Here is an 11,872-nt window from a genome sequence, read left to right as displayed (position 1 = left end):
GGGGAGGAGTGGCAGGGATGAAAGGGGTCTGTAACATCTGAGGGGATCCACGTAACCCAGGTGCCTTCAAGCTGCTGACAGGAAAGTCAGCAGATGTCACTGGCCAGTTTCTGACTGAGTCAGAGTTTTAGTAAGTGTGTGGTGACATGCGACTTGCTGCCGGCCCCATCATGCAGTTTTCTCGTTGCAAGGAGTCAGGTGTGCTTATTAAAAGACTTTGCCAGAACTTCCATCTAATGTGCTTATTGCAAAAGAGAATTGAGACCAGAGAACCTCAGAGTCCGTGTGAGGTGGGAATGGAAGCACTTGAACCACAAGAGGCGAGTCATCTGTTCCTTTCCATGATTGGACTGGAGGTTGGTCAAGTCCATAACAAAAGAGCCCAGTGGCTGCACAGGCTTGGGGTAGTTTACAGATAGTTTTCTCAGACACTTCGTCCCCTCAGCTTCTTCTGGGGGCTATGGAAAGGAGTCAGCACTGTGCAGGCAGGTACGGAAACAGTCTTCAACGACTTCCTGGCATTGGGTCCTGTAAACAACACAACAACAACTAAGTTTCTAAACCCCCTCAATCCAAGCTACAAAGAGCAATCCAGCTGAACATTTTAAAGACAGGTGTCTAGTGGTCCCGGTGGCCGCTTTACTGTACCATCCCGGCATCACAGTCCGGGAAAAAAGGCAGCTGCACACACACTGAGGTGATAGGAAGCCCCCAGTAGTGCAGCAGTTAAGTGCTTGACAGCTGACCGAGGTCAAGGGTTCACACCCACCCAGCGGCTCTGCAGGAAAAAGACCTGCTTCCGTAAAGATAACAGCCTATGAAACCCTATGGGGCAGTTCTACTGGGGGTCACTAGGTGTCTAACTTAATTCAGTAGAACCTAAGGACAAGCTGCTTCTAATCAGAAAGTCAGATTATAATGCAAACATTGGCAATGATGTGCAGAGATTTGTCCTCACGTATTGCTAGTGAGAATGTACAGTGGTGCAGCCACTTGGGAAAATCATCTGGTAGTTTTCTGGAGATTACCATGGGCTCCTGCAGTTCCACTCCCAGGTATATATCCAAGAGCTACAAAGTGTAGGTCCACACAGCAGCTTGTCCTTTATTCATTACTGCTGCACACTAGAAGCAGCAGTGCCCTTCTCTTATGGATGGGTAATCCATTTGGTGGAATAGTGTTCAAGAATGAACGATGGTTCTGATAGACACCTCATCAGGGAAAGACTGGCTCCATTCTGCTGAGTGAAAGCAGCCACACGCAAACGGCCATTTATAGGGAATGTCCCCAGCAGGCAGGTCACTAGAGAGACAAGTCAGCTGTTACTTAGGGCTGGGGGAGATGGAGATGGGGTGATTGCCCAAGAGTAGGGAGCTACCCATGAGGGGAACAAAATGTGTTAAAATTGATTATGGAAGTAGATGGGTAGACAGGCTGAATGATCAGATACGTCTAGGGAAAAGAGAATATGCCCATAACCATATATAAGGTTGGTAGATGATATTTCTACACACGTATTAGTATATGCTGTAAGAATGTCCAGATACGGAATAGAGCTAACAAGGAGTAATGGTAACTTCCTGGCCACAGCCAGTCACCCTGAGCGAGTGAGTGCTTGGACCTGTGGGCTCGGAACCGTGGTCGCAGGGGACATCAAGCTCAGTTGGCATAATATATACACACAAACATTGTTCTGCATCTGTTCTGGTTCCCTAGTGCCACTTTGACAGGAATAGACCACAAATGGATGGCTTTAACGAGCATTCTCTTACAGTTTGGGAGGCTAGAAGTCCAAGTTCAAAGTGCCGGGCTCTAAGGAGTGGGTGAAAGCCCCTCAACCTTCAGCTCTGCCTCCTGCTCTTGGCCCACTGAAGCTAGAGGCATCTCTTTACTCGGACAGCTTCTAGCTGCTGAGACTGACAAACCTAAGGTCGACAAGCAAAAAGTCACAGTCCTGATGTTAACAGACCACACAACAGGCCACTGATTCAAGTCCATTAAAAGTCCCAAGATCGGCAGAACATGACAGGCTGCCGAATGAAGACTCAGCTACGTGCAAGTATCAAGCATGCTAATAAGCTGTAGACCCTCTGAAAGCTTCTCCTTATATAGTGGAAGCAGACCACATCCCTAAGGTAGCTACTCAGCTGCTCACATGGAGCTGCTCACATGGATTCCACCATGGAGTTGTTCACCAGTCTCATCATGGGCAATAACCACAGCCAGCTGCCCAGCCACTCAAAACCAGGTCCAGCCAACACATAACCTTTAACTACCACATCCTACTTTGGTGAGTAGCAACCAGGGTCTTAAAAACTTAAAAGTGGCCTTTTAGATGCAACAATGGGTCTCTCCTCATCCAGAGCAGAAAAGAATGGAGACAACCAAAGACACATGGAGACAGTTAGTGCAAGGGACTACTAGACCGTGTGGGTCCTCACCCTATATGACCGTGAGACCAGAACTAGATGGTGCCTGGCTACTAATGTCGTCTACTCCAAAAGGAATCGATGCAGGAGATCCTGGATAGGGTGGGAGAACAGTGTAGAACAAAACTCAAAATCATAAAAAAAAAAGACCAAGTTTGCTAGTCTGATGGAGCTTGGTGAGACCCCCGAGGCTATGGCTCCTAGTTACCTTTAAGCTGTGGTACTGAACTCAGTTGTGTGGCTTCCAGCCAAACAATAGATAGGCATATAAGGTGAACATTTACGTCAGGTAGATATACTTCTTAGATCGATCAATCGTGGTAAAACAGAAGGGCGGTGTTTGCACAAGGAGATAGCTCAGGGGGCAGGAATGCATAGGACAGAAGGACACAGGGAGAAAGTGGGAAGAGAGCTGTTACTTTGTACACATTGCAGTCAGTGTTGTGAAACTGAATTTGTATGAACTGCTGTATGCAAAATGATTTGCTCTGTAAACTTTCACCCAAATCACAGTAAAAATTTAAAAAGAAAAGAAAAATGGATTGTAGTGATGGTTGCCCAACTCTGAGTATACTGAACCATTGACTATACACTGTAAGTGAGTGGCTATTATGACGTGTGGGTTATATCTCAATAAAATGTTGATGACGGAGGATGCAGAGTGAGTCCAGGCAGCATGGACATAGAGTGAGTGAAAGCAGTCAGATGCACACCAAAGATGAGCAGAGTCCCAGTCCTCCTCCTGCTCCTTAGATGAGGAAGCTCCTGGGTTCTGATTGTGCAGGTCGCAGCGATGCAGGTGCAGCTGTACAGCTCCAGTGTGACTAGTGGCAGATGGAGTGGAGGGCACCGGATGGGCATGGGCATGGGCAATGAGGAAGGAGGAGAGCGAGCGACAGCTTGTAGTTCCGCATCAAGCTCTTGCCATAAAAAATTGTAAAACTGGATGAATACGTCAGTAAAGGTGAGAACTCATGGCTGCTACTGTAATGTCTAGTGTGTAGTCTGGAGCTTGGTGAGTTCACCTGTTATGTTGCTCAAATTCTGTCACAGATAAAGCTATTATTTTAAGATGTTAGGAAATGGGCCTTTTGAATAATAATTAAATGTAACTAAACTGAAAGCCCACAGAGGAACCTCACATCCTCGGCCAGGTCAGAGGTCCCCTGGCTGCAGTAGGGTCTCCACGGCCCCACCCACAGCCATGTCTCCCCACGGCCACCTCTCCCCATGGATGCCTGTCCCCACTCCCCACAGCCGCCTCTCCCCATGAATGCTGCTCCCCACAGATGCCACTCTCCACAGCTATCTGTCCCCACGGCTACCTGTCCCCATGGCTACTGCTCCCCACAGCAGTGTTTTCTGCAACAATCAGTATTACTCATGAGGGATGGTTGTGACTTTGTCTCCCTGGAAAGAGAGAAGGAGCCAGATTGCTCAGGGGCCGGGCCTGTCCTCTCTGTGGAGCTGAGACACAGCTCACTGCCCCCTTGTTGGGAATGCAGGCATGATCTGGCCTGTGTGCAGCTAGCGCATTGCCGGGAATCGTTGAGAGGCTGCAGACTCAGCTGACCATGCTACAGGGACGCACGTGGAGGCATTGTGGAGGCCTGCACACCACTCTGTTCGCAGACACCATCGTCAATGCTGCTGCTGACACCAGTTAACCATGGGCAAGGCGTTAAAGTACCGTCAGGATCATCGCTGTTAGGATTTATAGATGGCACTGACCAATACGTGTGTGAAGTGTCCTGTAGCCAAACCCAGGGGCACAGAGCCCAGTGCTTATATGCAGATGTGGAGATCATGCACTGGCAAGAGCAGTTGCCAGCATTCACACGGGCTCATCTTCTCAGCATCTAGTGCTGCCTTCGAGACAAGTCAGATCACTTGTAACCACTCTTAGAACCAAAATGAGCCACCATGCCTTTTCTTTGAGAGTTGAGCATGCTGTTCCTTATTTATAGCATCCTAGAAAGTGTCTGGGATTCCATACGATCATATGTGGGAAGAAGCAGCTGCAAACATCTATTAATCAGAACGTGGGATGTACAAAGTATGAATCTAGGAAAATTGGAATTTGTCGAAAATGAAGTGGAATGCATAAAGATCAACATCGTAAGCATTAGGGAACTGAAATGGACTGGTTTGGGCCATTTTGAATCAGACAACCAACCATATGGTCCACTATGCCAAGAACGACAAATTGAAGAAGAAAGATGTGGCATTCATCCAAAGTACAATGTTGTCAGTGATAGCATAGTATCTATACGCCTACAAGGAAGAGCAGTTAATAAGACTGTCCGTCACATTTATGCACCAACCACCAAAGCCAAAGATGAGGAAGTTGAAGATGTTTGCCAACTTCTTTAGTCAAAAATTGACCAAACATGCAATCAAGATGTATGATTATTGCTGGTGATTGGAATGCAAAAGTTGGAAACAAAGAGGACTCACATGTAGTTGGAAACTTTAGCGTTGGTGATAGAAATGACGCCAGAGATCACATGATAAGAGTTTTGCAAGATCGACAACTTGTTCATTGCAGATACCTCTTAGCAGCAACATAAGTGGTGACTATACATGTGGACCTCTCCAGATGGAGTACCCAGGAATCAGATTGACTATATTTGTGGAAAGAGGCAGTGGAGAAGCTCAATATCTTCAGCCAAAACAAGGCCAGGAGCTGATTGTGGAACAGACCATTAACTGCTCAAATGCAAGTTCAAGTTGAAGCTGAAAGCAATTAAAACAAGTCCACGAGAGCCAAAATATGACCTTGATTATATCCCTCCTGAATTTAGAGACCATCAGAAGAATAGATTTGACTTATTAAACACCAATGACCAAAAACTAGACAAATTGTGGGATGACATCAAGAACATAATCCATGAAGAAAGCAAAAGGTCATTTAAAAGACAGGAAAGGAAGAAAAGACCAAAACAGATGTCAAGAGACTCTGAAATTTGCTCTTGAATGGAGAGTAGGTAAGGCAAATAGAAGAAATGACAAGGTAAAAGAGCTGAACGGAAGATTTCAGAGAGCAGCTTGAGAAGACAAAGCCAATTATTATAATGAAGTGTGTAAAGACATGGAGTTAAAAAACCAAAGGAGAAGAACACAACTGGAGTTTCTCAAGGTGAAAGAACTGAAGAAAAAAGTCAAGTCTCAAGTTGCAATATTGAAAGATTCTGTGGGCAAAATATTGAAGGATGAAGGAGACATCAAAAGAAGATGGAAGGAATACACAAAATCACTGTGCCAAAAAAAATTGATCAGTGTTTATCTATTTCAGGAGGTGGACAGAGTGACTTGTCTCCACAGCCTTGGCAGAGCGACCCCAGCTTAGTGGGCATGCAGCTTTTTCTGGAGATTGGTGGACAGAGTGAAAACAGAGCTCTGCTCAGTCGTGACTTGTGGATGCTCATGGCCACTGCAGGAAACTGATGATACTAACCTAATGTCATGGGCGATGAAAAGGATGTGAACTAAGTAGGTAGCCCACTCAGGTGTGTGTGTGCACGGACTTCTCTCATGACCTCTAGCTGTCTCGCCCTAGCAGGATTGACTGGCATGATACTTAGTGGGCCCGTAAGCCAGTGCTGTGTCTGTTACATTATGTCCCTGTGTGGTCACAGTCTCAGCTAAATTCCATGTTGAAATACTACCTCTGGGTGTAGAGTGCATTACTTCATGACAAACCACAGCTGACTGCTTAGAAACAGGAGTATGGTCCTTCCTGGCCTTGCTTTTGGGTTTGCAGATGGGAGCTGTACTTTCTAATTCATCTCGTTGTGTGTGCCCGTGGAAGTGAGACTAACGGAGGTGTCCATCCTTTGTTTGAGACACCGCCTTCACTCTGGCCTTGCAGACCAGTGGGGAGCACATGCTGCACAGCAACCTCGATTATCGACTGGCAGTCTTTCCAGATGACTTGGCACATCACGTGTTGGTAGTGCTGTTAGATTGTCGCCACAGTTATGACGGCCTGTCGGTGACACACCGTGCTGTATCAGACACATGATGAGACACTGAGCCTCCAGGTCGCTCGGACCTGGGTGTGTAGTTGCTAATTGATCATGAAGGAAATCCCTCCCCTGCTTTCCATAGTAATCACACTCCTATTCTGAAAACCTGTGTAATGAGATCACACAGGAAAATCAGTGATAAGATATCTAGCCCTTTTCCTGTTGGCTATCATGAGACGTGGTCATGGGTATCCATTCCTGTGCTGGGTGCTGGCAGGGACATGCGGTGGTGTGAGTGAGCGGCCATGCGGGTGACTTCAGCGTCTCCAGGCCTGGGGATGAGATTATGCTCAGGCAGCCACTTAGCGTCCTTCTGACATTTCATTGCTTGTTTGCTGTTCTGTCGCCGTCATTTGCAGGCTCAGCGGTTGGGAGTCTTTGTCTTCACGCTCCTGGGCATGAACTTCTGCTTGATCATGGTACATTCCAGGGAAACCTGTCCTAGGGCTCATTACCTGTTCCATGTCAGAACCAGCCTCCACATTAATGTGCCAGCACACAATCCTGTCTGATCCCCAACTTCCCAGTCTAATGTTGATGAGCTGCCCCGAAAGACATAGTGAGGCAACTACCTGGCCATCTGTCTCATGAAAGTACCTATAACTAAGTAAAGGGGCCTAGCTTCGTGGTCAGTGGTGGTGCACAGAGACATTGTCTGAGGATGCCTGCCCCTTGCAGGTTGTCTAGGGAAAGTGGGAGGAAAACCCGACCCCACTTTGCTTTCTCTCTTGAACGTGAGACGTGCTGAGCTGGAAGGGGGCACCCAGGTGCTCTGCTCCCAGTATGCTCACCTGGGGCCTGCCTGTGGCCAAGTCCCTCTGCAGTCAGAGCAGCGGACAGTACCTGACCCACGAGCTGCAGACGGGGCTGAGGGCTAAGAGGATGTGAAGGGAAGAGAGAGCTCTCTTAACTAACTGTCTGAAAGTAAGGCTCTCCAGTGGTGCAGCAGTGAAAGCACTCAGCTAGTAACCAGAAGGTCGGCAGTTTGAAACCACTAGCCTCTCTGTGGGAGAAGGAAGAGGCAGTCTACTTCTCTCAAGATGGCAGCCTTGGAAACCCTGTGGGGCAGTCCCACTCTGTCCTCTAGGGGCACTGTGCCTCCGAATGGAATCCACAGCAGTGGGTGTGGTTCGGGCTTTGCTTCCATGAAGATTGACAGCCTTGGAGACCTTGTGGGGCACTTCCACTGTGTCTTCTAGGGGTGCTGTGGGACAGAATCTATAGCAGTGAGTTTTTTATCAGGAAAGTAGAGTCCCTGATGATGCAAAGGGTTCATGTACTCAACCGCTAACCCAGAGGTGCCTCAGAAGAAAGGCCTGGTGATCCTCTCAGAAAGGTCACAGCCACTGAAAACCCTAATTGTGACCAAAGGGTGACTTGACTGTAACTGGTTGATTTTTACCAGAAAGTTGGAGACTAGAAGTTAAGAGCAGAGGAACCAATGGTGTGTCAATGTATTGATAATGCTGTGCCGTGCGGTGACCTCGTGGTACCATCAGTGCATCCGTGGCACAGCGCCATGCAGTGCCCTCGTGGTACCGTCGGTACATCTGTGCTGCGGTGCCCTCGTGGTGCCATCCGTGCGTCTGTGCTGCGGTGCCATGCAGTGCCTTTGTGCTCCCTTTGGTGCGTTGGTGACTTGGTGCCTTAGTGCTGCAGTTCTGTGCTATACTGAAATCGCATCTCAGGTCTTGAACACCTTCATGTGAACCATTTCCTCAGCTTGCTTGTCTTTTTATTTTTCTCTTGTTTGTAGACAACATTAAAAGATTTAAGAAAACAAGCCTAAAGACACTGGGACAGTTTCTCAGTTTGATTTGTCACTACAATCGGGCTTGCATTCCCAGCATGAGGAACACTGGTAGTGCCTCGACCGTGTGCTGCTCCCTACCAGGAGTCAGGAATGGAGCTCTGAAGTGGGTGCTCGGTGGTTTCTGTAGTCACAGGGCCCAGTACACAGTTGCACTTGGTTGATTTCCTGTAAGCTGTGCTTCTTCCAGACTGCACATTCTGTAATTAGCGGAATCATGTCCATGCGAGTAGTAACTTCAGCAGAAGGATACACGCTTCTTGAATTTCAGAACCCCAGAACAGCTGCTCTAGCGGTGTGTGCTCAGGGCCTGGGACAGCGCCCAGCACAAGGATGTGCAGAGTGAATATGTCATGTGAGGCTTAGCTCATGTCCTGAGTAGTCCATTCAGCATGCTGGTCATATTTCGAATCAAGTGAGGGATCATTAGTTTTCATTTATTCAGGAAACTCACTGCTGTGCCTGTCCTGGAGGTGAGGCACTGAATACACAGTAGCCACGGTTGTCCCCGCCTCATGGGGAAAGAGACGGTGAGAAAACGCCGGCAGCATGAGTGCAGGCAGGAGCTGGCACCAGAAGACCCTAGCGAGACGGCCCTGGGGTCAGGGGATGCGGCACACAGCTCAGTCATCAGGGAACCTTGTGGGGCTCAGTGGCTCCGTGAAGCAGAAGAGTCATGGGGAAGAGAGGTTGCTGCAGGGAGAGACGGCCACAGGTGGGGTCCCTGGACGGCCAGACCCACCAGGATGCGTGGAGTGGCCGGCAGAGGGGGCTTTACACAGCCAGCTGGTAGGCCACCAGTGTCGTCTTCTCCTCAGCTCGTTGACCGTCAGCTCCATTGGCTGGCCCCGGACCTCCCACTGGGCACCACTGTTCATTGTTCTGTAATCTGTAGGAAGGTTTTGGAAACTTAGTCTTGAAGGTTTTTCCGTACTGGATCAGGTGTTTCTTCTGTGGTGGTTTGCCATCTTGTCAGTGCTGAGGACGTGTTCCTCCCCGTTGGTGATGATGACCTGTTTACGATACATGTGTCACTTTTTTACTGGTATGAATGTTAGCCACAGAACGTTTGCCACCACAGCACTTCTGTGTTGGATTCAGGGACACTAATGCCCTTCTGTTGTGTTCCCTGATCGCGATGCCACTCCGAATTTCTCCATCCCAAAGACTCCATGATCCCTAAGGTGTGCTCTCAACTCTGCCGCCTCAGGAAGGAGCTCTGCGTTGTCCAGCCCCCTGACAGCTGTACCTGTGGGTCTGTGTTCCTCGTTTGCCTGAGGGATTGAGGCTCATTCCGTTTCTCTCTGTCCGTTTTGACCACTGTGTTTGCACAGTCTGAAGAGTCCTTCAGAGCAGGGCTCAGTCTTTCCTCCACGTGTGTCTTCGGGGACACGTGGCATGTGGTGCCTGACCTCCCGCCCTTGGCACTGATGGCTGGAAGCATGTCGTGCACGCTCTGGTGACAGTGTGTTCACCTCCAATTTGCAGGGGATTTGCATGCTGTAGAAATAGACATGTGTAGTTTTGTTTTAACAGCTTGAACATGTTTAGGAAGAAAGGAAAGTTTAACTGCCAGTCCTTGGAAAGCTCCCCTTTTATCTCTGTTTAGCATCCTCAGTGTTATGGCTGAGTGTCCATAAGGAGGGCACTCCTGATGGAAGCCGGTGTAAAGGAGAAGTGGCCGAAGGTGGCCCTTCACTAGCCACATCCCAGTTACAGACATGGGGGTGAGATCTTAGACCCACCACCACACTAGAAAACCCACATGTGCAAATCCAACATGGGGTTTGGTCGTCTTTGATATCTGTAGATTGGCCTGACATGGGTCAGGAAGGCCGGGCTTGTGTGTATGACTAGACTGACAGGTGTGAGTTTAGCACCTGACATTCCAAAGTGCTCATGCGTGTAGTTATCTGTGACAGGCCTAATATCAGAAGGGCTTCATTGCCTACTACCTACTGCTGTCGATTCTGACTCATGGCCACCCTAGAGGGCGGGTGGCACTGCCCTGTTGGCTGTGGATTCATAGCCACCCTAGAGGACGGGGTAGACCTGCCTCATTGGCTGTGGATTCATGACCACCCTAGAGGATGGGGTGGGACTGCCCCATTGGCTGTTGACTCGTGGCTACCCTAGAGGACGGGGTGAGCCTGCCCCATCGGCTGTGGATTCATGACCATCCTAGAGGAGGGGGTGGGACTGCCCTATTGGCTGTCAACTCGTAGCCACCATAGAGGACGGGGTGGGACTGCCCCAGGGGCTGTGGACTCATGACCACCCTAGAGGACGGGGTGGGACTGCCCCAGGGGCTGTCATCTTTCTCCTCTGGAGTGGCTGATCGGTTCCAACCACTGACCTTTAAGCCAAGCACATAACCACAGCACCACCAGAGCTCCTTAATTTTATACTACCAACAGTTCTGTCTAACAGTCAGCATAATGCGTGAAAATGATCATTAAACATCTCTTTTTAAGGGGTTAGCATTCTGTGGAAGGTTGACCCTCCGAATGACTACTGATTAGAAGCTGTTGTCTGGGTTGCCAGGCAAGGCTCAGGGAGCTAAACTATTGCTGTGCACTGAGCTCTGCTAGGTTGTGAAACCAAGCGTCAACAAGATCGTACACAGGTGTGGACCACCCAGTAGAGAGCGCTGGGGTCCACAGTGTGCGTGATACCGCAAGATGATAGGGTGCTAGTGGGCAGATGTAATTTACAGGTCAATATGCAGTGGTAGGCCTGCACCACACTAGTGGTGGGGCACTAGACCCATTGCAGCTCATGAAGGAGAAGCCCTATGGGAAAAACCGCACGGAGCACCACTGTGATTTCCCATTGCAGACGGTGTTGCGGGATGTTATCGTGTCCCCCAGACGTGTCACGCTTGTGTTGGCATCCTCACGTCTTTTTGATATGTGATTTAAGGCAAAATAGTCCTGCTCTAAATTACAGCGCTGTGTTATCTGTGTTGTGATCTCAGAGCCTCAGCATAGCCCATGTCTGTCAGCAAATGAGGGCTCACTGTCAGACATCTGACCTACCCTGAGTGTCCTTGGTAAAAGTGATCCAGTCGAACCCCCAGCCTAGAACCAGGACTGGAACCTCCTGTCAGGGATGCTGCTGCCTGTGACTGTTGCTGAGAGCAAACCCCCCAACGTGAGTGGTGGACGAACAAGCAAACATGAAATACACTCCTGGGCTGTTGAGCTGGGCGTTCAGACCAGGCAGTAGGGTGGCTTGTGGCTGGGCCTCACCCGAGAAGCCTCCAGTGCTGGGGGGCTGCCAGAGACCAGGACTGGAGTCCCTGGGGGTCTTTTCTGTTTAAGTTTTACTCTGAGGAGTTCCGGTAAGATGGTGGACTAGGCAGAAAGACTGCACAGACCCTCTTCAACAAAGAAAAGGGAAAACAATTAGCACAGACACAGAAGATCATCCTGGACCCCTGAGCCTTGAAAGGAAGGATATAGAAGTGGACTAAACCCCAACTAGCAGAAGAATTTGCATGAAAATACCAAAAAAGGAGACAGACCGAGCTGCAGTCTGGCAGCGATCCTGACTGATCCTGACGGCACGGCACAGACAGCGTGGAGATTCCCAAGTGGTGGTAG

General features: G+C 49.1%; 1 protein-coding gene across 1 annotated transcript in view; it reads left to right on the top strand.

Moving 5' to 3' along the window:
* The window catches only part of ATP9B (ATPase phospholipid transporting 9B (putative)), a 285,800-nt gene that overhangs the window by 243,165 nt on the left and 30,763 nt on the right, over positions 1-11,872 (top strand). The window lies entirely within an intron of this gene.

This window comes from Orycteropus afer, unplaced genomic scaffold (assembly GCF_000298275.1).
Source record: "Orycteropus afer afer isolate SDZICR_OR568_19922 unplaced genomic scaffold, OryAfe1.0 scaffold00385, whole genome shotgun sequence".
NCBI classification, from domain to species: domain Eukaryota; kingdom Metazoa; phylum Chordata; class Mammalia; order Tubulidentata; family Orycteropodidae; genus Orycteropus; species Orycteropus afer.
This window is presented reverse-complemented; position numbering and strand designations above follow the sequence as displayed.